This window comes from Phyllostomus hastatus, unplaced genomic scaffold (assembly GCF_019186645.2).
Source record: "Phyllostomus hastatus isolate PE091 unplaced genomic scaffold, TTU_PhHast_1.1 phas_scaffold_501, whole genome shotgun sequence".
In the NCBI taxonomy this organism is placed as follows: Eukaryota; Metazoa; Chordata; class Mammalia; order Chiroptera; family Phyllostomidae; genus Phyllostomus; species Phyllostomus hastatus.
In genome coordinates, this window is record NW_025334033.1 from 44,111,282 (window position 1) to 44,137,600 (window position 26,319).

General features: G+C 36.1%; 1 protein-coding gene across 9 annotated transcripts in view; it reads left to right on the forward strand.

The window, feature by feature from the left end:
- The window catches only part of FUT8 (fucosyltransferase 8), a 187,870-nt gene that overhangs the window by 35,103 nt on the left and 126,448 nt on the right, over positions 1-26,319 (forward strand). For 8 of the 9 annotated variants that reach the window (XM_045823069.1, XM_045823068.1, XM_045823066.1 and 5 more), the window contains exon 2: positions 1,102-1,199. The exons of the other annotated variant lie outside the window; for it this stretch is intronic. The gene's annotated coding sequence lies outside the window, so the exon portion shown is untranslated. The remainder of the gene's footprint in view (positions 1-1,101; positions 1,200-26,319) is intronic. 9 annotated transcript variants of the gene reach the window in all.

Below are 26,319 nucleotides of genomic sequence, written 5' to 3' on the forward strand. Positions count from 1 at the left end.
TAAATGAATTTGATAATTATTCTTTTATGAAGTTGATGATATAAATGTAAAAGCTTACCTAGTGTAATATGTTTATAGTCCATTTTTAGCTTGATAAACTAAACACTATTAAACAAAAAGAATAATGCTCCTGGCCTTCAACATGGAAAAGAGTTTGTGAGAAGTTCATCTTCATTACAAATGCATCACTTTAATAATATTTGGCTAGGCCATAGTAAATATGAGATGCCTAGAGAACATTTGTTGTAGGGTATTATTTACTTAAAATATCTAGCCAGCTTTGTAGAACATAGAGTCAGGAAGTAAAGACCAGTTCACTTATTGGTCACTCATAAGGAATACTTCTGTGTGTCAAACACGGTCCCAGATGATGGAGAGGAAGCAAAAAAAAATAGGAGACAGGGTCTCTAATCAGAAGACAGAACGAGATAGCACTTATATAAAGCAGCAAAATATTCTAGCAAGGATTAATGGAGTACAGAATTCCTATATCAGCTCTCATGGAGGAAGAGAGGGGCAGGGTTTTGAGAAAGTTGATTGATGTGCATTGATTGACAAAGAGGATAAGGAAGAAAAAGTCCCTGTTCTGAAAAGAAAGAATGGTGTGTTGGGGGTGACAGCTGAGAATACCAAAGTTGTTCTGTGGAAAGTGAGCAAATTAAATTGACTTGAGTGGAAATTTGTGTAGAAGACAGTCAGAAATTATGTTACACAGCTAATTGGAATGTGGGGATATAGAAGATTTTAAGCATTAATGTGAAAAGAGAGACATTTCAATTGCCCTGTATTTTAAAAAGTAGACAAAATTAAAGAATTTTGTGCTCACAGAGGAAGTTTTATAGGTGTTGACTTATTTTAAGATGAACTATGAAAGAGATTAAAGCACTGAATGTTACTACATTTGAGTGTAATTTGCGAAATGAAAACCTATTCTTTATTTGGATTTGAAAAGCACTGCTTGCAGAATAAGTGAATATGCAAACATTTTATATATCACGATTGGCTACATAAGGAAAGAAAAAAGGGATTAAAAAGAAACTATAATAAGACTAACTGAAATTTGAGTAGGGCTGAATTTCATATTTTCTTCTTTTATTCTAGGTTGCTGCTTTTGTTAAGAGCATATCCATGATCCTGATGGTGTTTTCATTCACAATAAAGTGCTCTATTGCCCTTACTGATTAACTGAACAAATTCAGGTTAGTACATTTTGTGCACAGCAATTACCTGTTCCATCATATATTAATAATTTGAGAAATGAATATTTTACAAAAGATTTTATTTTATTTTTAAAGAGGGAGGGAAGAAGAAAGAGAGGGAGAGAAGCATCAATTGGTTGCCCCTTGTATGGACCTCAACCAGGGATCAAACTGCAACCCAGGATGTTCCCTGACTGGGAATCGAACTGGCAACCTTGTACTTTGTGGGATGCTGCCAAATCAACTGAGCCACACCAGTTGAATGATTTTGTGTTTGAAGCTACATATGTATGTTTCAGTGAAGTAGAAAGGTCAATCTAAACCCTTTCGAATTCTGTATTAGTTAACAAATATTTTCAGATTACCTACTATATATAATATGACATGTATAAAATGAAAAATGTTTTATTTCCTGTAGTTTTAGTTTTTAGTTTAGTACTTTAAAGTAAAAGGGCTGCATAAAACAAGTCGTGGCTGGCCCTGGCTGATGTGGCTCAGTTGGTGGGATCATTGTCCAGTATCTGAAAGGTTGTGGGTTTAGTTCCTGTTTGGGGCACATACCTAGGTTGTAGGTTCCATTTCCAGTCCAGGAGTGAACAATACCTGGACCGGGTGCATGCAAGAGGTAACTGATTGATGCTTCTCTGTCACATGGATGTTTCTTTCCCTTCCTCTCTTATTTCCTCTCTCTCTCTAAGAGCAATGAAAAAATGTCCTCAGATGAGGATTACAAAAACAAAACAAATAAAAAAAACAAAGTTATAGCTGAATATGGTACATTGTATTTCTTGTATTGTTCTGTGGTGTATTTGGTGCTAAAAATAACTCATCTTAAAATTTTTGACAGTAGCTGAGTTTTAACAGTTTCATACTTGTCTAGATTTTAGTCATACATTAAACTTTTTATTTGTATTTAGGATTCAGTCTGAATTTTGACAGATTTATGTTTATCACTATAATCTTCCAAGTTCACTCAAATCTACCTCAATCCTGAGCAACCACTAATGTATTTTTTGTCCATATAGTTTAATTGACTTTCCCAATATGTCATTTAAATGGAATCATTTAGCATGTACCTTTTTTAAAAATTATATTTTATTGATAATGCTATTTAATGTCCCAGTTTTTCTCCTTTGACCCACTCTACCCACCATGCCTGGGTCATGTGTATAAGTTCTTTGGCTACTCCATTTCCTATACTGTACTTTATATCCCCATGGTTATTCCATAACTACCTATTTGTATTTCTTAATCCCCTCACCTCTTTACCCATTCCCTTATAGCCCCTCCCATCTGGCAACCATCACAACCCTCTAAGTATCCATGATTCTGTCTCTGTTCTTGTTTTCTTAATTTGTTTTTTAGATTCAATAGTTGATAGATATGTATTTTTTGCCATTTTATCTGTTCATAGTTTTGATTTCCTGTTTCTTAAATAAGTTCCATTAACATTTCCTAGAGTAATAGTTTGGTGATGATGAACTCCTTTAGTTTTTTCTTGTCTGGGAAGCTCTTTATCTGTTCTTGGATTCTGAATGATAGATTTGCTGAGTGGAGCAATGTTCGCTGTAGGTCCCTGGTTTTCATGAGTTTGAATATTTCTCGCCAGTCTCTTCTAGCCTGCAAAGTTTCTTTTCAGAAATCAGCTGACAGTCTCATGGGAACTCCCTTATAGGTAAATAACTGCTTTTCTCTTGCTGCTTTTAAGATTCTCTCTCTATCTTTAATCTTTGACTTTTTGATTATGATGTGTCATGGAGTGGGCCTGTTTGGTCCTCTCTGTGCTTCCTGGACTTGCATGTCTGTTTCCTTCACCAAATCAGGGAAGTTTCCTTTCATTACTGTTTTCAGATAGATTTCCAATCTCTTGGTCTTTCTCTTCTCCTTCTGGCACCCCTATGATGTGAATGTTGGAACATTCGAAGTTCTCCCAGAGGCTGCTTACACTATCCTTGTTTTTTGTGGATTCTTTTTTTCTTGTTGTTCTGATGGGTTGTTTTTTGCTTCCTTATGTACCAGTGAATTGCTTTGAGTCTCAGCTTCATCCACTCTACAGTTGTTTCCCTGTAAATCGTTCTTTATTTCAATTAGTGTATCCTTTGTGTCTGACTGGATCTTTTTTATGCTGTTGAGGTCTTCACTACGTTCCTTGAGTATCCTTATAACCAGTGTTTTGAACTCTGCATCTGATAGATTGCTTATCTCCCTTTTGTTTAGTTCTTTTTCTGGAGTGTTGATCTGTTCTTTCATGTGGGCCATGTTTCCTTGTCTCTTCATTTTGGCAACTTCCCTGTGTTTGTTTCTATGTGTTAGGTAGAGCTGCTGTGACTCACTGTCTTGGCAGCATGGCCTAATGTAGTAGGTGTTCTGTATGGTCCAGTGGTACAGCCTTCCCTGTCACCCAAGATAGGTGCTCGAGGTGCATCCTCTGTGTGGAGTGAGTACACTCTCCTCTTACAGTTGAGCCTTGGTTGCTGTTGGCAGGTCAATGGGAGGGATTTACCCAGGCCAGTCAGCTGCAAAGACTGGCTGTGACTACTAACTACCAATCTACCCTCTGTGGAGGATCAGTTGTGGAGGGGCTGGGTGGCTCCGATGTGGTCTGTAGCTGTCCACTGGGTGTGCAAGCCCTGGGATTCCCAGGGTGGTACAGGCCAAGGTCAGCCTCCACCTGTGTTCTGGCTGGGGCCACCCTGCCTGAACTATAAAGCCATGAGATTGCTGTTACTTGTGCCGATCTTAGAGATTTCCAGGTGAAGCCAAGCTGTGAATCTAGACTGGCTGCTGCTAGTGCCAGGCCTGGGACCACTTTGTGAGAGGCATGGGGGCTGGGTTCTTACTCAGGTTGGCAGTTGCCTGTTTGATAGGACTTAGGAAGTTGTGATATGAGCCAAGACCAGACATTCATATCTTGGGTGGACCTGTGCTGGCTCTGTGGCTTTGTGGGGTAAGGGTTTAGAAGACGAATATTGGTCTCTGTCCCGTTTCTGTCACTGAGAAAGCTGTCCCCCAGCTCTTGCCTTGATGCCAGAGACTTCAGGTACTCCCTTTATGCCACTAGTGCCTTTGAAGCTGCTACCTAGTTGCTGGAACTCAGAGGGAGTAAGTCTGATTACGTTCATTTGTGGATTCTTTAAGGGGAGCTGCTCGGGACTCCAAATGTTTTTCCATTGGCTCACTCCCCACTGATTTTGCAGCCAGAAGTTATGGGGAATTATCTTTCTGGCACTGGAACCCTGGGCTGGGGCCTGGTGTGGGGCTGGACTTCTGCTTTCAAGATATACATTCTGAATTTTTATCCACCACACGTGGATGTGGGACCAGCCTGTTATGTGTCTCTACCCCTCCTACCAGTCTGGATGGATGTGGTTCCTTTTATTCCATAGTTGTCAGACTTCCATTCAATTCAATTTCTGAAAGTTTTGATGATGGTGGTTCTATGTTTTAGTTGTAATTTTGATGTGGTTGTGTGAGGAGGCAAGCTGTGTTTACCTGTGCTGCCATCTTGACCAGAAGCAGCATGTACCTTTTAAAATCTGGCTTCTTTTACTTCACATAATAGATTTGGATTCATCCATGTTGTGCACACTAGTAGGGTTTTTTGAAAAATGTTATTTTTATTATTATATACTACAGTGAGCTTATGCACTCACCAGCTGATGCACAGTTGGGGAGTTTTTGGTGATTATTGCAGTCATACTTTTTTGTGTATAATAAAATATTCATAATAAAAAATTTACCATCTGAGGTTCTGATGTCTCATCTGTAGAATGAATATAAGAATATTTATCCCAGGGGTTGTAGTGAGGATTGAATAGAATTAATTAGATAAAAGTACATAGCAGTTGAGGTAGGCTTTTAATAAATGTTTGTCTTTATTATTATTTTTAAATGATCAGTGGAAACTTTACTTTTCTATTGTTTATTTTTCTAGTGAGTCTATATGGACACAGAAATAGTGCCCACTATTACCTTGGAGCCCAGCAAGAAAATAAAAATCAAGCAAATTCCCGCTGTGTTGACCTCCTAGAACTTTTTCCAGTTTGAAAGAAATTTAACCAGGCCACTGTCAGCATAAGATAATGCTGAGCATGAAAGGCTCTGGAAGAGAGTTGTAACTTGAGGAAGGATGGTAGAATTTTTTTATAGGGATTTAGCAGTAGGGGGTCAAACATAATTCAACTAGTTTGGGAAATAGTTGGTCAATGATGACTGTCAAAGAATTGATCTTATTGATTATTGGCCATTGCACAATTTGGATTTTATCAGGAGGGTTGGGGAGAAGCAGCTGTAGGGAACAAGGACAGAAGGCCAATGTAAAAATTCTCAGGTTTTTAGTATTTTCACAGTAGATTTTTCTGTCATTGGATTTACTTTTTAAAGATTTTATTTATTTTTAGAGAGGGAGGGGAAGGAGAAAGAGAGGGAGAGAAACATCAATGTATGGTTGCCTCCTATTTCATGCCCCCTGCTGGGGGACCTTGGCCTGCAACCCAGGCACATGCCCTGACGGGGAATCAAACCAGTGACTCTTTGGTTTGCAGGCTGGCACTCAGTCCACTGAGCCACAGCAGCCAGGGCCTATCACTGGATCTTGTAGTCTTCTCCCAACTACCTCACCGACTTTCCCCTCACCTCCCCAATAGTCCCCTTACCCTGATCATGATTTTAGACTGTTTCTAGCTCTTGATTTCAGAAGGCAATATCTTTATGAAACTTTAAAGAACAAAGAATTAAGTATTTTGTAGTGCTGGAAATTTCTCTCAGTTTTTACTCCTTCCCTTCTTTGCACTGTGTTTTGGATCCTGTTATGTAGGTGCTCCGCAGTAGAAGAAACAGTAATAATGTATGATAATGAAAAACTTCAAAGTATACATACAGCTGGAAGGGAGATTTGAATAGGATTTTGCAGCAACTTTTTTAGTTGATGATAAATCTTCAACTTAAATTGTAATTGATTTTTTAAATTCTACCTTATCCTTCTGTGATGATTCTAAGTAGAAGTCAAATGAGATAATTTTTGATAGATGGTTTGCAAACTTTGGTATGTGCAGCCAACCTTCCAAAGCCTACCTTGTGCTTTTCAGGGAGTTCAGCTTGTGACTGAGTGGATCAGCTATTCTCTTGTACCTTTTTTAATGTATTAATGGTTTTGAGTAGCTGGTGCTTAACACTGTTGATGCTTGAATTTGGTGAATTGTGTCTGAGCTTCATATGATTTCTTTGCCTTTATGAGGTACTTTTTGACTGCAGGTGGATCTAGTCTCTTGCAAGTATAATTTATGCTTTGAAATTAAATGGTTCTTGTCCTCTTTTAATATGTAAATCTTATTATTTGCTAGTTTACCTCTTGCTTTGTGGCTCCCTGTATTCCTCTTGTAATGCTTGCTTGGTTTTAAATTGAATACAATAAGCATCCATTGAAAACATTGGCCTATGTAGATATTAGGAAAATATGAATATTTGGCCACCATATTTAGGATTATTGGGGCATTTCTTCCCCACTTTTCAGAGTATAGAAAGAAGGGGGTTTCTTACTCATTTTTTAATCAGGCTCACCATATTGTTAAAACTAGTTTCAATGGAAAAAAGATAAATGAAGAGTAGTATATCTTTTAGTTATACATATATATACTTATCATAGCTATGTAAAATGTATTTGATATACTGTGAGGCTATCAGGTTAAATGGGACATATGTAATCAATACTTTAGCATTGTCATGTATAATTAAATACTTTTCTATAAATTATGAGAAAGTTATTTATGTTTTTTTGTTCTACAAAACATCAGAAAGTTTCAATAATGTGGCTTTTTAGTTTGATATTTAGAGGAGTTTAGAATACAGATTTATCTATGACTAAACAGTAAATACTGGAAAGAATCTATTCTTTGTAATATATTACTTTGCTCCTTAAACCTCATTTACCTCCACTTGTAACATTTTGCAATGTAAAGCAAATGTTACTATTCTAACTTTCTTTAATTTTATGGGAAATATATTTTTTAGTTTTGATATCTTTAAATCTTGGGAACCTAAGACTTCTTTATCCTTTTCTATTTCTTCTCAAGAAAATAGTATCTTCATGTACTCTTGATGTCTTTGTAGAAATTCCTGGTACCCACAGATAGAAATAAAAACATGCAATGTAAAATAGCTATTGAGGACATTTTTTAAATTAACAAATCATTTATTTAAAAATTTCCATAGATAAGTGATTTTTTTCACTTTTTCAGCTTTATGAGGTATAATTGACAAATAAAGTTATAAGATGTATATTTAGATATTTATGTATATAGATATATAGATATATACGTGTATATAATGTATGAGTGTGTATACATGTATATATATAGTCTGGCAGAAGTAACTCCTGTTTGAGTGTGATTGGTAGGATAATAATATAGGTGTAATAATTTAGTTTTAATTTGAATATTTCACCTAAAATGTCATATAATATGCTTGAGTGTGATATTGTTATGCTACAGAATTACATGCTTATAATTTTGTAATAAAAAAGGGCATTATTTGTGCCTGACCCTCTGTATATATACATACACACAGGGTCTGTCTGGAAAAAGCCCAGTCATTGTTAATATAATGAGAATGGTTTGTGCGATATCCAAATAACCTGCAGCAGCCAAAGTGGGTGGACTGGAATGCACATGCATGAACAGTGACAACTTCACTGTACTAATTAGTGGCGGATGTAGATGTTGAGTGAGCATGTATACTGTGTGGCCATCACATTCAAAATGACTAAGTGAGTAGAGCAATGAAATCTGCATCAGATTTTGAACATTCTCCCTCGGAAAATATTCAGATGATTCAGAAGGCTACAGCTATGGGCAACTGGTGATTGACAGCTTCATCATGACAATGTACCTGCTCATACATCACATCTCATGCAGAGTTTTTTTGTGAAACATTAAATCACTCAGGTGACTCAGTCTCCCTACAGCCCAGATTTGGCACCCTGCGACTTCTTGCTTTTCCCAAAACTAAAATCACCTTTTTTTCCCCCAAGATTTTATTTATTTATTTTTAGAGAGGGAAGGGAGGGAGAAAGAGAAAGAGAAACATCAATGTGCAGTTGCTGGGGGCCGTGGCCTGCAAACCCAGGCATTGCCCAGACTGGGAATCGAACCTGCGACACTTTGGTTCGCAGCCTGCGCTCAATCCACTGAGCTATGCCAGCCAGGGCTGATTCATCTCCTTTTCTTGGTCAGTCTAGGTAAAGGTTTGCTTATTTTGTTTATCTTTTCAATAAATCAGCGTTTAGTTTCACTTAGCTTTTCTATTGTCTTTTTAGTTTTTATTGCATTTATTTCTACTCTGATGTTTGGGATTTTTGTTGTTGTTTTGTTCTGCTTCTTTTGTTCTTTTTAAATTTAATGGAGGTGTAAAGCTAGGTTGTTTATGTGAACTCTTTTCTTATATGTGGGTGTTTATTGCTATGAATTTCCCTTTAGAACTGATTTTGCTGCATATCATAAGTTCTGGTATGTTTTATTTCCATTTTCATTTGTTTAAAGATTTTTTAAATTTTTCTTTTGATTTTTTTCTTTGACCCTTGGTTGTTTAGAAGCATGTTCTTCAATTCACATGTTTGTGAATTTTCCAGTGTTCTTATAATTAATTTTTAGTTTCATACCATTGTGGTAAAAATACTTGGTATAATTTTAACTTTCTTAAATTTATTAAGAATTGTTTTGTGGCCTAGTGTATGATCTATTCAGGAGAATGTTCCACATGTGTGCTTGAGAAGAATGTGGATTCTGCTATTGAATGGAATATTTTGTAAATGTCTGTTAAGTCTATTGGGTCTAAATGTATAATTTAAGTGATTTTTTTTTTTAGAATCCTCACCCAAGGATATGTTTATTGATTTTAGAGAGAGAAAAAGGGGGGAAAGAGAGAGAGAGAGATATTGATGTGAGAGAGAAACATGGATCAGTTGCCTCCTGAATGCACCATGATTGGGGTTCGAACCCCTCACTTATGTATATGTCCTGACTGGGAATCAAACCTATAGCATTTTGGTGAATGGGACAGTGATCCAGCCAACTGAGCCACTTGGCCATGGCGTGATATTCTTTTTAGATGATCTCTTCTTTGTGAAAAGTAGGGTATTGAAGTCCCGTGCAATTATTGTTATGCTGTTTTTTTCCCTTTTTAGGTCTGTTATTATTTGATTTATATATTTAGGTGATTCTAGGTTGGGTGAATACAAATTTACAAAATATAACTTGTATTGACCCCTTTATCATTATATAATAACCTTCCTTTTCTTTTATTGTTTTTGGCTTGAATCTATTTTGTCTGATAATAAGTGTAGATACCCCTGCTTTCTTTTTATTTTCATTTGCATTGAATGTCTTTTTATATTATTTTCAATCTGTATGTATCCTTAAAGCTAAAGTTTGTCTCTTATAGGCAACATATACTTGGCCATTGCTTTTTTATTTTTTTAAAAATCTATTCAGCCAGTCTGTCTTTTGATTGGAGAACTTAGTTGACCTACATCTAAAGTAATTATTGATAGGTAACCATGGACTTTTGCTATTTCGTTATTTGTTGTCTGTCTGTTTTTTAATTTTTCTTTTTCTTTCTTCTTTGTGCCTTTCTTTGAGATTTGATGATTTTCTGTAGTGGTTTGTTTAGATTCCTTTCTCTTAATATTTTGTGTATCTACTGTGGGTTTTTGCTTCATGGTTACCATGAATTATATATAAAACATCTTATATTTGTAAGTCTGTTTTTTAAAAGATTTTATTTATTTTATTTTTTGATAGAGGGGAAGGGAGGGAGGAGAGGGAGAGAAACATCAGTGTGTGGTTGCCTCTCACATGCCCCCTACTGGGTACCTGGCCCACAACCCAAGCATGTGCCCTGACTGGGAATTGAACCGGCGACTCTTTGGTTCACAGGCTGATACTCAATCCACTGAGCCACACCAGGCAGGGCTGTAAGTCTGTTTTAAGTTAATAACAAGTTATGCTCAAAACATACTATAGCTCTATATTTTTATTCTATCCCTGTATGTTTTATGATTTTGGTGTCATAATTTATATCTATTTTTACTAGTTTTGTCTTTTAGCCTTCATATTAGATTTATGTGATTTACCTACTCCATTACAAATTAATCTTAATTTAACTGTGTACTTATTTTTACCAGTGAGATTTATACTTTAATATGTTACTAATTAGCATTCTTTTGTTGAAGCTTGAAGAAGTCTTCTTAAGATTTCTTGCAAAGCTAGTCTAGTGTTGGTGAATTATTATAGTTTTTATTTGCCCAGAAAATGCTACCTCTAATTGTAAAGTACAGTGTTGATAGGGAGAATATTCTTGGTTGGCTGTTTTGCTTCTTTCAGCACTTTGAACATATCATGCCACCATCTTCTATCCTGCAAAGATTTTTCAGATTTTTCTGAAAAGTCTGTTGATAACCGTACTTCCCTTTTATAACAACATGTTTTTTTCTTGCTGTTTTTAAGATTCTCTACTTGTCTGTAACTTTTGACAACTTAATTATAATGTGTCGTGGTTTAGATAATTTTATTTGAAACTCTATGAGATTTCTGCATATCAGTTTTTCTTCCACAAGTTAGAAAAGTTTTCAGCTATTACTTTTTTGAAGAATCTCTCTGTCCCTTTCTCTTTCTTTTTCTGGAACCTCAATGTGTTTACTGGTGATCTCAATGGTGTCCCATAATTCCCTTATGCGATATTCATTGTTTTTCCTTCTCTGATCAGATGAATTCTGCCTTGTCTTCAAGTTTGCCGGTCCTTTCTTCTGCTTGATCTAGTCCACAGTTTAACCCCTCTGTTGCTTTAAAAAAATTATCTTATTGTATTGTTCAGCTCTGTGGTTTCTGTATGGTACTTTCTTATTTATTTTTTTTGAAGTTTCTTTTTTTTTGGATGTCTCATTTTGTTTATGCACTATTCTCCTGATCTAGGTGAGCATTTTTATGATAATTATTTTGAACTCTTTATCAGGTAAATGTCTTATCTCTATTTAATTAAAGTCTGTTTCTGGAATTCTACTGTTTTGTTGAACGTGGTCCTGAATTTCCTCACTTTTCTCAGCTCTCTGTTTTGTTTTATTTTCATTAGATAAAATAGCCAGCTCTCCCAGTTGACACTGTAGTCTTGGGTAGATATTGAGATCGTTCAGCTTGGCCTTAGCTCTTGATTGTCTCTCAAACATTTGTGATTGTCCAAGTTGTCTTCTTTGTGACTCTCAGTCGTAGGGGGATACTAAGACTTGTCAGTGTCCAAAAGGGTAGAACCAGTTAGCATCTATATGCAGGGTGATTGGAAGCTGGACCCTCAGGTATCAGTTTTTAAATTATGCAAGTAAAGGGAAAGACTGGGATCTGGATTTCTGTCTAGTCCCTCTGTGCTGAGCCCTTGGTGTTAGTCACTTAAGAACTGTTGCTTTTTTTGCTATGGTCTCATGAGACTTATGAAAGGAAGCCCCACTTGCTACCAGAACCAGGCAATCAAGGGGTGCATGCCCTGGGCAGGTGCCAGATGTGTGTATAGCTCTGTCCATGGAGATATTTGTGATTGGAGAAGTCTACAGGGAGAATGTGGAAATGGCTTCTTGGTCTCCAGGAAGCATCTGTCCCTAGATGCTTACTAAATTAGAAGCTTGATCCTCAGGCAGCTGCTTTTAAAGTATGTAAAGGAATGAGTAGGAGATGGGTGTTTCTGTTTGCTTTCTGTTGAGCCCTGGTGAGATAGCCAACTAAGAACTACTTTGCTGCACTCCTGTTGAGCATGAGTGCAAGCCAGGTTATCAGGAGATTTGTACTCTAGGCAGCAGCTTTGAAATCCAGGCACCAGACATGTGCATGAACTCTTTCCAGGGAGTTGCTGGGTACCTGGAGCCTAGGCAAAAGCTTAGGCAGATGGGTTACTCAATATGGTATCCTCTGGCCTCCCTGGTCTTCAGAGAGGATCTCAGCCCCTAAACAGTTTTCATAAAGAAGCCTGACCCTCAGGCTGTAGCATTTAAGATATGCAATAGTCTTTTTCAGGGAAACCCTGGGAGATGGGCATTTCTGTTTCTTGCCTCTGAGTTGAGTGCTGGGGGTTAGTCATAGTGAGTTCCTCTTTGTTTTCTATATAGTCTTGTGGGTCTCCTGGATGCTTGCCTCATTAACTTTCAGAGCTAGGTGTTTTGGGGGCACATTCCTCTGATGGAAGTCCTAAAAGTTGGGGTGCTAGATGTTTGGTCCAGACCCTTCACTCTTCAGGGAAAGGCTAGTAGTTGTGAATTCCCTCTGAATTCTGTGTTGCTGTGTTGGGAGTAAGGTTATGATGAGAGTGTGTTTTAGCCTTTCCTTGCTATTTGATGTCAGTTTTTTCTTGTTTTCCTCATATGTAGTAGTTATTCAGCCAGTTTCTGGATTCCTGTCAGAGGGACTTGTTTCCTGTTTAGTTGTATATTCAGTGTGTCTGTGGGAGGAAGTGAGTTCAGGAGCTCCTGTGTCACCATCTTGGACCAGAATCAGTTCATGATTTTTAAGTAATTGTCCCTTTCAATGAATAATTATTGAGGGAATTGACTGAGATGCTGATCATATCTAAAGTATCACACAAAAATGGGTCTTAAAATTTGTATAATTTCACTTGCGGTGGTGCATGATGTAATTTTTTGAACTAAATATACTATAAGGGAATATATTGGGAATACTATCCAAAGGATTTTATGTGTTGTTTGTTGGGATCATACATATATGTAATTTGGGTCATAGACTTGTTTCATAGTTACATAAAATAGGTGGCATGGTTAGGGAGAAGAAATTTAAAATGTGAGCTTCTACAAAAACACCAAAAGAAAGAAATGTAGTATCCTTTTTTATGTACATTTTTAATGTTAAAAATGTTAGGAACTCCAAATGTTAGGAGTTAGGAACTCCTAAGAAAGCTGAGAATGCTTCTTGCATTTATATAACAATTCTGATCTATTAGTTGCAGAACAAAAAACAATAGAATATAATTAATTATATAGTAAAAAATAGCTTTTAACTATAAAGATGTCATTCTATCAAGTTCTTCAGTTTATTACAACTACTGTTGGTTATTATGATTTTTAAAAAAGTATATTTGGGCAGTTCCAAGAAAAACTTCAGAGCCAGCTGTAATTACAGCTACATAGTTAGTCAAAATAGGGGTTTTTAAAGGCTCCTCATCCTCTTTTGCATCTCTTTCTCTCACCCTAAGTAACTCAATTTAGTTGTAAAAGTTTTGGTAAGCTCAGGATACTCAAAACTGGATTGCTATGTTTTCTAACTTTATGCAGATTTGATTATTATATGTGACTCTATTGAAGTTCCTGGAACCTTTTAGTCCTCCTACTTTACAGTTAAATGATTTTCGTCAGTTTATTTCTGCATTGAATTTTATAGATATAGATCTGTGTTTTATAGATATTCCAAACACAGTTTAGTGATTTTTATCAGGGCTTAGGCATCTGTTAAAACTAATTATAGAAATATAGTTTTTCAATCTAAATTTGAGCTAATGTTGACATTATAAGTTCACTGGAATTATCTTCAAACCTTACATCTATTTAAAAAAATTTCTTCAAATTTTACTCTAATAGAATTGCCTGTTAACTTTGTTTAAAACAAATTTGGCAAATCTCTTAATTTTTGGAGCAAGTTTTCTTATAATATATCAGAAGTCAAAGACGCATTCATGTTAGTAGTGCTCTGCTCACTGTCCTTTCCTGTAGCTTTATGATCCAGGGATGTGGTAATTCTAAGGTCTGGTTTTCAGTTCATCAGTCAAGGATTGACTGATGGATTATATGGATAAGCATATAAGGGCTATGGAGAATTGTGGCTAAGAGCAAGGTTTGGGGCCAGTCTCCCTGTCCCAGTTAATTACTGTCTCGTTTGCAAATGCTAGTTATGCTTAATATTGATCAGGGGCCATAATAACATAACTTGGATTCTTACCAGAATTCAACAGTGGTAACTTCCAGAATTTTGTTCAAAATTGTAATGATTTGTTGTTCAGTTATACATAAGGAAATTGAAAGAGTCTTTTACCAAAGTTAATAATTTAAAACTGTCAGGTAGAAACGCAAATGAAACATGCCTGTATGTGCATTGTACCATGTTCAAAGTGATAAGGGTACAAAGATGTATGGTTCTTACCTTCAAGTTAAACTGGGTAGAAAAGGTGCAAATATGTACATTAAAATAACAAATCAACTTTTAGAGGGTAAATAAACTTCAATTTAAATCCTCAGACTAAGAAACTCTTTAGATTTTAAATTCAAAAGATCTAGACCAACTTTCTTATTATAACATATAAGGAAAAGTCATGAATTACCTTGTCATTGATTAAATAGGAGATTTATAGGACATTCTAAATAGGAACTCAAGAGTGATAGACAATAGGTAGTAAGTTAACTTTGCTTTTTATGGTCTTGGATGTCAGGTAATGTTGATTGATTGTTCATTGTAGTTACTTTATAGAGAAAATGCTGATTATCTTCTCATGAGTCTAGTGGGAATATCAGCAGAATGTGAACTTATATAGTAGGTTATTTTTAGAGGGGGTAAAATTAAACAAAAGTCATTTCAGAGAATATTGGTGAATTCAAATGAATGGTAAAACACATTCATTAAGACAGAATAAGGAAACTATTAACAAAATTGAATAACTTTTAAAACATAGATTGTCTTTTAAATATGAGGAAAGATAGCAGGTAAAATTTCAGATGGATTGTAATTTTGATGATGAAGTCACAACTAATTATGTGAGAATAAGGAAGAAACATAACACAGAAACTTTTAGGAAGGAAAATAAAACTTTGTGGTTTTAATAAGATAGGAAAAAGTGAAATGTGAAAAGCAATTTTAACTTTATTTAGAGACTGCTGATACATTTATTATCAAAACTTGTCGTCGCTGTCCTTCATCTTCTCCCTTCCCCTGCTGATTCTCTCCAAGAAAGACTCCAGTGTGGTGTAGTGTGATATGGTGAGTGCAGTTCTGGCCTTGTCACTGAGGGCCAGCATGGTCTAGGACTAAAAGTTTGCCTATGAAGACATACAAAAGTGAATAATTTTGAATTAGTTACTTACACTTCTGAGCTTCAGTTACTTCACAGAAAATGAGACTATGTCTCTGATGTAATTATAGGATAGATGGGAGAATCAAATGAACGTAAAAATGTTTTAAGAACTGAGGACTTCACAAAGTGAATAGTATTGTGTTATTTTTTAATGCTCACCTGAAGATTTCTTTATTGATTTTAGGGAGGAAGGGTGAGAGAGAAAAAGCGAGAGAGAGAGAGAGAGAGAGAGAGAGAGAAAGAGAGAGAGAGAGAGGGAGAGGGAGAGGGAGAGGGGGAGAGGGAGAGAATCATTGCTATGAGAGGGTAACATTGATCCATTGCTTCTTGTACACACCCTGACAGGGAATTGAACCTGAAACCTAGGTGTGTGCCCTGACTGTTGAACCTACAACTTAGGTAGGTGCCCCAACTGAGAACTGAACCTGCAACCTTTTGGTCGATGGGCCAGTGTTTCAACTGACTGGGCCACAAAGCCAGGGAAAATGGTATTGTTTTTATAACTATAGATTTAATCAGATGACAAATATTTGGGTATTCAATAAGTCAGAATAAGGGGTGTAAATTTTTGAATTCAGGAAGATACATAGTCAGTCCTTGCCTTTTACATACTTTCTGTCTAATTTGGAGAAGAAGGAAATAAAATATGTCCTATTTATAAATGTCTATAATATATGACAATATGAAAAGGATAATGAGAGGTTTAGCTAATCTAGATTTTGGCTTTAGTTAAAGAGCTACCCACCTGAATCTGCTGTAAGTCCATGAGACTTGGTATGCCACAAGTGACAAAATGAGCATTTGACCTTTTCTTTTCCTTGTTTTTTATATTTTATTGTTTATGCTATTATGGTTGTCCCGATTTTTCCCTCTTTGTCCCCCTCCACAATCCATACCCCAGCTCCTTCAGGCAATCCTCACATTGTTGTCTGTGTTTATGGGTCATGCATATATGTTCATTGACTATTCTATTCCTTGTGATATACTTTACATCCCATGATGGTTCTGTAACTACCAATTTGTACTTCTTAATCCCTTCACCCTTTTTACCCATCCTCCCAACCGGCCCCCCATCTTGCAACCATCAAATTATTTCCTGTATCATTGGTTCTGTTTCTGTTCTGCTTGTTTGTTTATTTTGTTTTTTAGATTCAATTATTGATAGATATGTATCTATTGACATTTTATTGTTCATGTTTTTGATTTTCTTCTTCTTCAAGAAGACTTAACATTTTCATATAATACTGGTTTGGTGGTGATGAACTCCTTTAGCTTTTTCTTGTCTGGGAAGCTCTTTATCTGTCCTTTGAGTCAAAATGAAAGCTTTGCTGGGTAGAGCAGTGTTGACTGTAGGTCCCTGGTTTTCATGACTATTTCTTGCCAATCCCTTCTAGTTTGCAAAGTTTGTTTTCAGAAACCAGCTGACAGTCGTATGGGAGCTCCCTTGTAGGCATCTAAAAATTGGGAGGTATACCTCAGGAGGAAGAGGTCCCAGCTCCATACCAGGCCTCCCAGTCTAGGGTTCCAGTCCCAGGAAGATAAGTCTCCAGCACCTCTGGCTATAAAAACCAGTGAGGATTGAGGCTGTGGAAGACAGAAACTTCTGGAGTTCCAGGCAGTTCCTCTGAAAGGACCTGTGTGCATAGACTTACTTGGACTCACTCCCACTGAGCTCCAGCATCAGGGCAGTAGATTGAAAGGCATCAGAGACATATGGGGAGGGACTGAATTGGTGAGAGGGGGTGGTGGGGCAGCTTTGTCCCTAGACAGAAGTGCTGGCAGAGGCCACTGTACCTTTTTTGAACCCTCATCCACAGAGCCACAGAGCAAGCAGGCAGGCGTCATATCTGAGACTCCATCAACCTGGCTCACACTGTTTGCTCCATCCTGGTGATTCCCTGAGGTCCTGACCCACCCAACTTTCAGGTCCACCCAAGTGGTTTTCAATGACTTTTCCATTCAAGTGGCTTCTCTTGGCCCATGCTTCAGATCTTTCTAAATTCTCTCAAACAAGCAGCATCTGACTTCAACAAGCTCCATACCTCTCACTAAGTGACCTCAGGCCTGGCACTAGCAGCAGCCAGCCTCAGTTCACAGCCTGGCCTCTCCTGGGCACCTCCGAGCCTAGCAAAAGTAGCAGCCATTTGCAGAGTGCTTTGTAGCTTTGTAGCTTTGTAGTTATGTTGTGTGACCCTGGACAGACCACAGGTGGTGGCTGATCTTGGATGTGCCAATAGCAGTCAAGGCTCAACTACAACATGAGGGTATATACAGCCCACATGATGGATGCACCTTGAGGTGTATACCCAGCCTGGGTAATAGGGGACTGTTACAATGGACCATACAGGACACCTGCTACATTAGGCAACACTACTAAGGCAGGGAATCATAGCAGCTTTATCTACTACATAGAAACAAACCCAGGGAGGCTGGCAAAATGAGGAGACAAAGAAACATGGCCCAAATGAAAGAACAGAACAAAACTGCAGAAAAAGAACGAAACAGAATGGAGACAAGCAATCTACTAGATGTAAAGTTCAAAACAGTGGTTATAAGGATTCTCAATGAACTTAGTGAGAACCTCAGCAGCATAAAAAAGGTTGAGTCAGAATTGAAGGTTACACTAATTGAAATAAAGAACAATTTACTGGGAATCAGTAGTAGAGTGGGTGAAGCCAAGCCTCAAATCAGCTATTTGGAATATAATGAAGAAAAAACAAGCATTCAGAAGAGAAAAAAGAAAAAAGAATTCATCTTTACATTTTCATATACATTTTCTGCTTTTTGAGCACTTTAGGTAGGAGTGGATGGATTTTTCCCCCCAAAGGATTTTATTATTATTATTATCATCATCATCATCATCATCATCAAAATACTGTTGGCATACAACTCTACATTAGTTTCAGGCAGGAGTGGATGAATTTTTGAATTTGGGTTGCCATATAGTGAAAGTCTAAACTTGGGCTCTCCAATAGCTGTAGACAGGAGCTTTTTGACTTTTTAGGTGCACAGTAAGGAGTCAGTAGCTAAGTCAACTGCCACAAAGAATTTGCAGTTTTTAGACTTGATGAGTATTTGTCAATGGGATACATTCCAGATTTTAACATCTGGGCTGGATACCTTGATAGGGGCTAGAAGAATAAGGAGGAGCTTAGGGAACATTTATTCTATCCCCCTTGAAGATACCATTTCCAGAATCCTGAATTAGCTTGACTATTTTTCAAAGTGAAGAATCTTTGTTATGTGATGCAATAAACTTTCTTATGGGCTCTTGTGTGTGGAGGTTCTTGTTTTGGTCAGCCCCAAGTGACCCTGCCTCCATCTGTTGTTCTCTTTTCTTTACGTTTTATTTGATATGCTACAGGCTTGACCGAGGAGAGAACCTGTTGGTAGAGCAGCCTCAGGAAGCAGGACAAAAAGGAAAACAATGATAATAATAGCTAATATTTATTAGCACTGAAGTCCCAGGTGCCATCCTAAATGCTTTTCTTATACTATATCACAACAGCCTACAGTATTGATATTTTAATATTAAATATTTAAATGAAATATTAATTTAATAATAAGTAATAACTTAATAGTATCTACTTTAGTTACAGACCATGGAAGTGAGCTGTAGTGCTTTGCACAGCGGGAGGTGTGCTAATGCTAGGGCTATTTGATTCTAGAGACTAAACCTTTATTAACAAAACCACATATTGCTTCTTGGAGATAATCTGGAGGCTCCTTTGGGAAAAATTTCCTGCCTTTCTGTCTCTAAGTTGATGGCCATTAGAGACAAAAAATGAATATTTTAAAGCCGGTAACTTGGTTGGGGTGGGGTAGTGAAAGATGTGAAAGTTATTCAAAATGTTAAGATTGAATGAACATATTAGAAAGGAAGGAAACTGAATATAATTTACTTTGTAAGTTGGGGGAGAAGGAGAGTTTGGTTAGGCTAATGTAATGACTAAGTTTTATGATGGTATCAGTATGAAAGTTTGATATATGAATAGTTTAGTAAGAGCTTATGATCAGTAATTGACAGACTAGCACTGTTCAGTAGAAATAAAATATAAACTGTGCATGTAATTATAATTTTCCTGATAGCCATATTAAGGTAAGAAGAAGAAGTGCAGTTAGTTTTAATATATATTATTTAACCTATTATATTAAAAATATTTTAACAAGTAATATAAAAAATCAACAAAATATTTTATATTCTTTCATTTCTTAATAAATTGGTGTGTATTTTATACTTAGACCATTTCTCAGTTCAAGGAAGCCATACTTCACATGTTTAATAGCCATATTTGCCTACTGACTACTGGACAGTGAAATTATATACCATTAGAAGATAAAAGGTTGATGCTGTTGCTAGGTTCAGTAAAAATTTGTGATTGGGTTATAAATAAATGGCTTATTTTCCCTCTTTGTATAGCAAAAAATGAGTGAAGAGCAGTCTGGGTTCAAAGGTTATCACCAATCAGTTGTGTCCAGAGAATCTGCTCAAGAGGGGAACATATTTTTTATACTTAGTAAGAAGGGGTAAGAAAAGATTTACCAAATGTTTAGGCTTACTGCTGTTTGTTTATACCAAGAGTATTACTTAGTTAGTGGGATAGTTCTTTTTCTGTGGACAGCTTTGGAGAAGCACACAGTTTTTAACTCTTTAAACATGGTGTTCATTGGTTCAGGGATTCTGTGCCTTTGACTGGAACCCTTCACAATGTAACTGGTTTACTTTTTGTGGGATTTAATATATTTAAGGTTACATTTCTCAGACAGGGATTTCTAAAATCTTGTTTCCTCAAAAGCAAAAAAACATAAACTTACCATGTTAAAAAATGACAACAAGTCTTTCCTAACTGTAAAAGTATAATATACATTCTTTGTAAAAATTTAGGTAATGGAGGTACCTGCTAATACCTAATTAATGAACAGATCTCCAGCAGAAGGAACTTATTCTCATGTCCTCACTCTGACTTGCTGCTGCTGTGCTGGGGTTTCTTGGGCAGTAGCACTCACTGAATCAGAGCCTCTCTGGTTTGTATGGGACAGGCATCGAAGACTATTTCCTTTGAGGATAGCATGAACAAATGGGAGTTCTTGCTGAGTTATATTTGCGTATTGTTACATATTATATGTTATTTTATTTGTCTAAGAGCCTCATTTTAATGCAAGTAATTAAAAATTTTCTTAGAGAGTTATCTATAAAATCGCGTAAGATTTATAAAACCAAACAGTGGCTGCAGGACTTGAATTAACTTGTTGATATCAGGTTAAAATATGAGTTCTTCTCATATTTAACAGAATAGAATGTGCTTGTTTCATTAGTAATTTCAGTTTTCTGAATTTGTAGTTTTAGTGGTACGCTGATGTTTTCAGTATATGAGTATAGTCTTTTTGCCATGACCAGTTGAGTTTTATTTGTTTCGAATGTGGTCTTGGTTCAAATGGGGGTAAAGGAGGAGTGTGGAGACCAGTGCTTAACCATTTTGGGGAGGTGGGAACAGGCAAACTAGAAATTTACTTGGAAGAAAGGAAACAATAGCCACTTAGTATGAACTTGAGATGAGATGAAAAATGTGTTCTGAGGGGACTTATAGAGCATTTTAAAAAAATAAATGATTTATATACTAAACAATCATTAGGAACATAACCAGATTTTACAAAATTTGGCAGGAAACATCATGTTAGAGAACTTTGAATTTTATATTTATTATGTTCATATTTTATGTGGCTGAAATACAGAAATCTCTTAGTTGTTTTAAATTTGACTGTCCGGTGTAGCTGCTTAGACTCTTAACTAAGGATCACAGTCCTTAGATGTGGAAAGTCACAAGACTGATTTTGTAGTATCTTGGAGTTCAACAACTAACCTCGAATGACGTTAGACTAGATTCCATTAACTTGTTTGTTTATGTTTTCTGCTGGAAGGTTAATAGTCCTATTGACCTTTGTCATGTAGTTATTACTAATTAATAATTCTAGAGTGCTCTGAAAACATTAGTTTTTAAATATCAAGTATTATATCTATTAGAATAGTTCCTAACACCAAGTAGTTTCTTCATTATCCTGTACTTGATATTGGCTATTATATTTATCTGTGATTGGCCACTCATTATAGTCCTGTGCCTGTCCTTTAATTTCTTGTCATTTAGGAACATTTGTGAGAATGTGTTTAACACATGATGGACCTGGGGAATGACTCAGGAAAATTCTTGTAAAGGGTGGTTATGACTGTGGAATGGTTTTGTACCTGCTGTTGTTACCATGCTGCTTCAGAACATTAGCCTAGGTTCAACAGTTCAGCCTCTGGAGTTAACATGCATTATCTCGAACCTTGTCTCTGTCTGTTCCTTAACTATCCTCCGGCAAGTTACTAAACCTTACTTTCCTTAACTGCAACTTGGAAATAATAACAACCTCAATAGGGTCGTATGAGGACCCACACAAAATAGTAGTAAGCCTATTATTAGGAATAATTTAAGCTTACTGTTTTTTTTTCTATAGTAAAGATTTTAGTTTTTTACAGTGGTTTTATGTTCACAGCAAAATTGTGAGGTTGGTACAGAGGTTTCACATACTGAGGGGGGACCCAAAAACTAGAATTATCTTCTGGAGGGCGGACCCCTTGTAGTACAGGCTTCCCCAACTAGGTGATTGTTCTAGGACCCCATGTTTATCAGTGTACTAGCTGGCATTGTTGTAAGAGGCTGCATTTGGCTTCTGTGAAATATTTTTGAGACACCCTTTCAACATGTTTTTACATTTCATGATAGGCCATTTATGAACATACCTGCCCACACCACACTGACTGTTCAGCAGTTTTTGACCAAAAAAGAAAAAAAAAACCAAAACGGCATGACTGTTGTGCCCCACCCTCCCTATTCATCTGATCTTGCCCCAAGCAATTCCCCGCCCCCCCCCCCTTAAAAAAAGTCCTCAAAGGGAAATGTTTTGGCAATGTGGAAGAGGCAAAACAAAAAATGGCAGAAGCACTAAAAGGCATCAAAATCGACAAGTTCAAAAACTGCTTTGAGTAGTGGAGAAAAGGTCTCAATAGGTTTATTGTACTAATGGAAGAGTACTTTGAAGGTGACTGAAGTTTAAACATGTAAGAATAAATACACTTTTTTAAAATACATAAGTTGTTTTTGGGGGTTCCCCTGTATAACTCCTGTCCCCACACATGCATAGCCTCCTCCATTATAAATATCCCTCACCAGAGTGGAATATTTGTTAACAATTGATGAACCTACACTGACATACCATAATCACTTAAAGTCCTCGGTTTACCTTTGGGTTCACTCTTTGTCATGTACATTCTGTGGGTTGGGACCAATATGCAATGGCATGTATCCATCATTACAATACCACACAGAGTATTTTCACTAAGCTAAAAATTGTCTGTCTATTCATCATTCCTTCACAGTCCTCAGCTTCCAGCCCTGGACAACCCCTGATCTTTTCACTCTCTCCATACTTTTGTCTCTTCAGTAGGAATCATATAGTATATAGTCTTTTCAGATTGGCTCCTTTGACTTTAAGGTTCCTCCATGTCCTTTCATGGCTCGATAACTCACTCCTTTTTAGCACTGAATAATATTCCATTGCCTTGGTGTATCAGATTTCACCTATTTTTTCACCTACTGAAGAACATTTTGGTTATTTCCATTTTTGGGAGTTATGAATAAATACTCATGTACAGGTTTTTGCGTGCATGTCAGTTTTCAGCTAATAGCTGCTTCTAGTGAACATTTATTTATTTTAGCCAGACATTGTGTTATGTACTTTATCTGTAGTATATTATTTAATTCTTGAGTATATTATAGGTTATGTAGAATGTATGGTCCATAATAATATATGTCCAGTAACTGGTTGCTATCATTTTTTTCTGTGTTAGTGCCAAGTGTGTAATCAGAAGCTGAGGTTGTTAACATGAAGATAGGACTGCAAAGTCCTTTCCAGTAAGTGAAGGACTTACTGGAAAGTTGACAGTTGTTTGAAGGTGAAATATAGGGTTTATATTAAATTTTAGTTCAAGGATAATCTTCATGCTAATCACTTTGGAAGCTTGTTAAAATGTAGAGTTTGGAGTTCATCCTCAGGAACTCAGATTTTGTGAATTAGAATCTCTGGTCATGGAGCCCACATTCTGCAAATTTTACTAGCTTAATAAATAATTCTTATTCACTATGAAGTTTGAGAATCATCTTTCAAATTTATTTTTCCTTATGATGAAATAATTCCATTGATTTTTAAATAGTTATGTTTTCTCTGATATAAAATCTTTCTATATTATTGGTGATGGAGGTGGTAAGATTTTTTCATTTAAATTTTTATACATCATGTATAATAAGTGATTTTTCTATGTTATAAGGGAATTAGGGGTTGGTGGTATTTATGCATTCAACCAGTATTTAGTAAATATCACTTGAGATATATTTTTATTTATCATAAATATATTATATTTTACTTTACTATTTAAGTAATTATTTTGAGTAGGGTAGGAAAGGAAGGGAGATTGAGGACATACAATTATGAAGCTAAATGAGAGGTGAAGAGAGTGATTTTTCTGGTGCTATAAGAGAAAATTAACTAAAAATAATTTGCATAACTAATATGAGTAATTAAAACCTGATGGAAATTTTGTAAGAAGTTTTGATATGGGTCATTTAGTTAGTCATACTAATTAATAACTTATGAAAGAGTCATACCAGTAATGCTCAGCTTCTGTGTTTTTTGACAAGCTTCTTTGCCTCCTAAGAACATTCTTCTTTTGGGTTTTGTCTATGTTGGCTTCCTGGAAAGTCATACTCCACTCTTTGGGAAATGCTGGTACAATCCTACAGTGCTTCTTCATATGGACCTCAGCTTTTTAAAGTTTTTTACGTAAAACCTCACTCAAAGGGACCAATGAATTGCTTAAGTTGTAATTTTAAACTTAGACGTTTAGAAGACTACATTTCAATGAGCCATTGCATTAGTATTTTTAGTCCCAAATCATTCTCTCTCCAGCATCCACTCTAATAACTCTTATTGGTTAAGGAACTCTATTTTTAATATCTGTTCGTTCTGAGAAACTAGGTCATCAGGGCTTTGTCATTGTTAATGAAAATGGTATTGTATGCTTTTTTAGGAGCATGCTTGGACTGAATGAAGCTAAAACATTTTAGAAATTATTGTTCTGCTTTAAATACTCATAGGGTATAATTTTGCATATTTTAAGCTCATTCTGTTTGCCAGTACAATAATATTGTTTATTTCTGGGAACTTTGGGTATTCTATCATGCTATTTAGAATTCATATGAATTATTAAACTTTCTAGTAGGCCTATTACTGATAGCCTCTGTTTGACCATTCCTTTAATGGTTTCTTTAATGTTTTCAGAAGTAACATTTGGGTCTTACTGGGACTGGAATTTTTGTTTCTCTAATGATAGAAGCTGATTGAACTTTTTAAGAAGTTGGGAGCAGTGGGATACAGAAGAGGAGTAAAACCAGACTGAATTTATGTTGTGCCTGTTTAACTGTGAGAAGTAATCATAGCCTTACGTATTTACTTTTCTACAGGGGTGGTGGCAGCAGTAGGAGCAGTTGTAGGGGTAAATTAAGGAGGCATTGAGGAGACTACCTCCTAACATGGGGTTTCAATTATTTCTAAATGTTGTAGATAACAGAGTGGTTATTACTAAAATTTTTTCTTCCATAGGATAGTTTCATGTGTAGTATTGGTATCTTTATCACTTACCCCAAAACACTGACAATGTTAGCATAATCTCCTGAGTTACTATCTTCTTCATCATGTTCCTATTTTCAGTGTGGGCCACAGATCCATAATAGTGTTGATGTAATTATATGACTTTTAGAACTCTTGATTTTTTTTTAAACTGGAGAATAGCAGACTGTTTTTTTCCCTTTACTCTCATATCATTTTTATTACCAATAATTATACTTTCCTCTGGAATGATTTTAGAATGTTTTGGGATGGTTTTGATGAAGATAGTATTATTTTGTGGTTAAGAGTATAAGCTCTTAAACAAGACTGTATAGGTTCAATTTTTAACTTTGCCACTTATTAGTTGTGTGTGGAACAAGTTATTTTTTTTATGTAACTCTTACTTCAGTTTCCTTATTTGTAACAAGGGATTATAAAATTATCTACTTTACAGACATGTGTTGAAGATTAAATAATTTCCTAGAGAACAATGCCTGCAAATACTACATACTGAATAAATAATAGTTATTATTAAATATTAGTTATTCATTCACTAAAATAGTATTCTCAGTAAGCTCTAATAGACTCTAAAAGTAAAAAAATTGATAATTAAAATTGTAGGAAAAAAAATTTTTTTTAAAGATTTTATTTATTTTTTCTTAGAGAGGGAAGGGAGGGAGATAGAGAGAGAGAGAGAAACATCAATGTGCGGTTGCTGGGGGTTATGGCCTGCAACCCAGGCATGTGCCCTGGCTGGGAATCGAACCTGCGACACTTTGGTTTGCAGCCCACGCTCAATCCACTGAGCTACACCAGCCAGGGCAAATTTTAGAAAAATTTCAATTTAGAAAGTTATTTTTAGGCTGGAATTTGGACTCTCACACACAGATACAGCCTTTTCCAATTGTAATAAAACAATGTTTTTAAACTTGAATGTGCATTCAGGATACTTGGGGATCTTGTTAACATGTGGAGTCTTAATCAGAGGTTTTGGAATAGGCCTGAGATGTTGCCTTCTAACAATCTCTCCAGGTAATCTGGATGTAGGTAGTCCTTAGACCATACCTTGAGTAGTAAAGTTATGGCATGTTCCATTAAGTGGTTCTCAGTCCTTTGGTCAGTACAGTATAAACACTTGGGTATTTTTTGGTTTTGTTTTTCTAAAAAAAATATGCCTAGGCTTCATCTCAGACCAGTTAAATTAGGTCTCTGGCATTAGTGTTCTGAGCATCATCATTATCAACATCATCATTATTTTTGTAAAAAATATCCTAGGTCATTCTTATGTGTAAACAGCATGAAGAGCTACTAC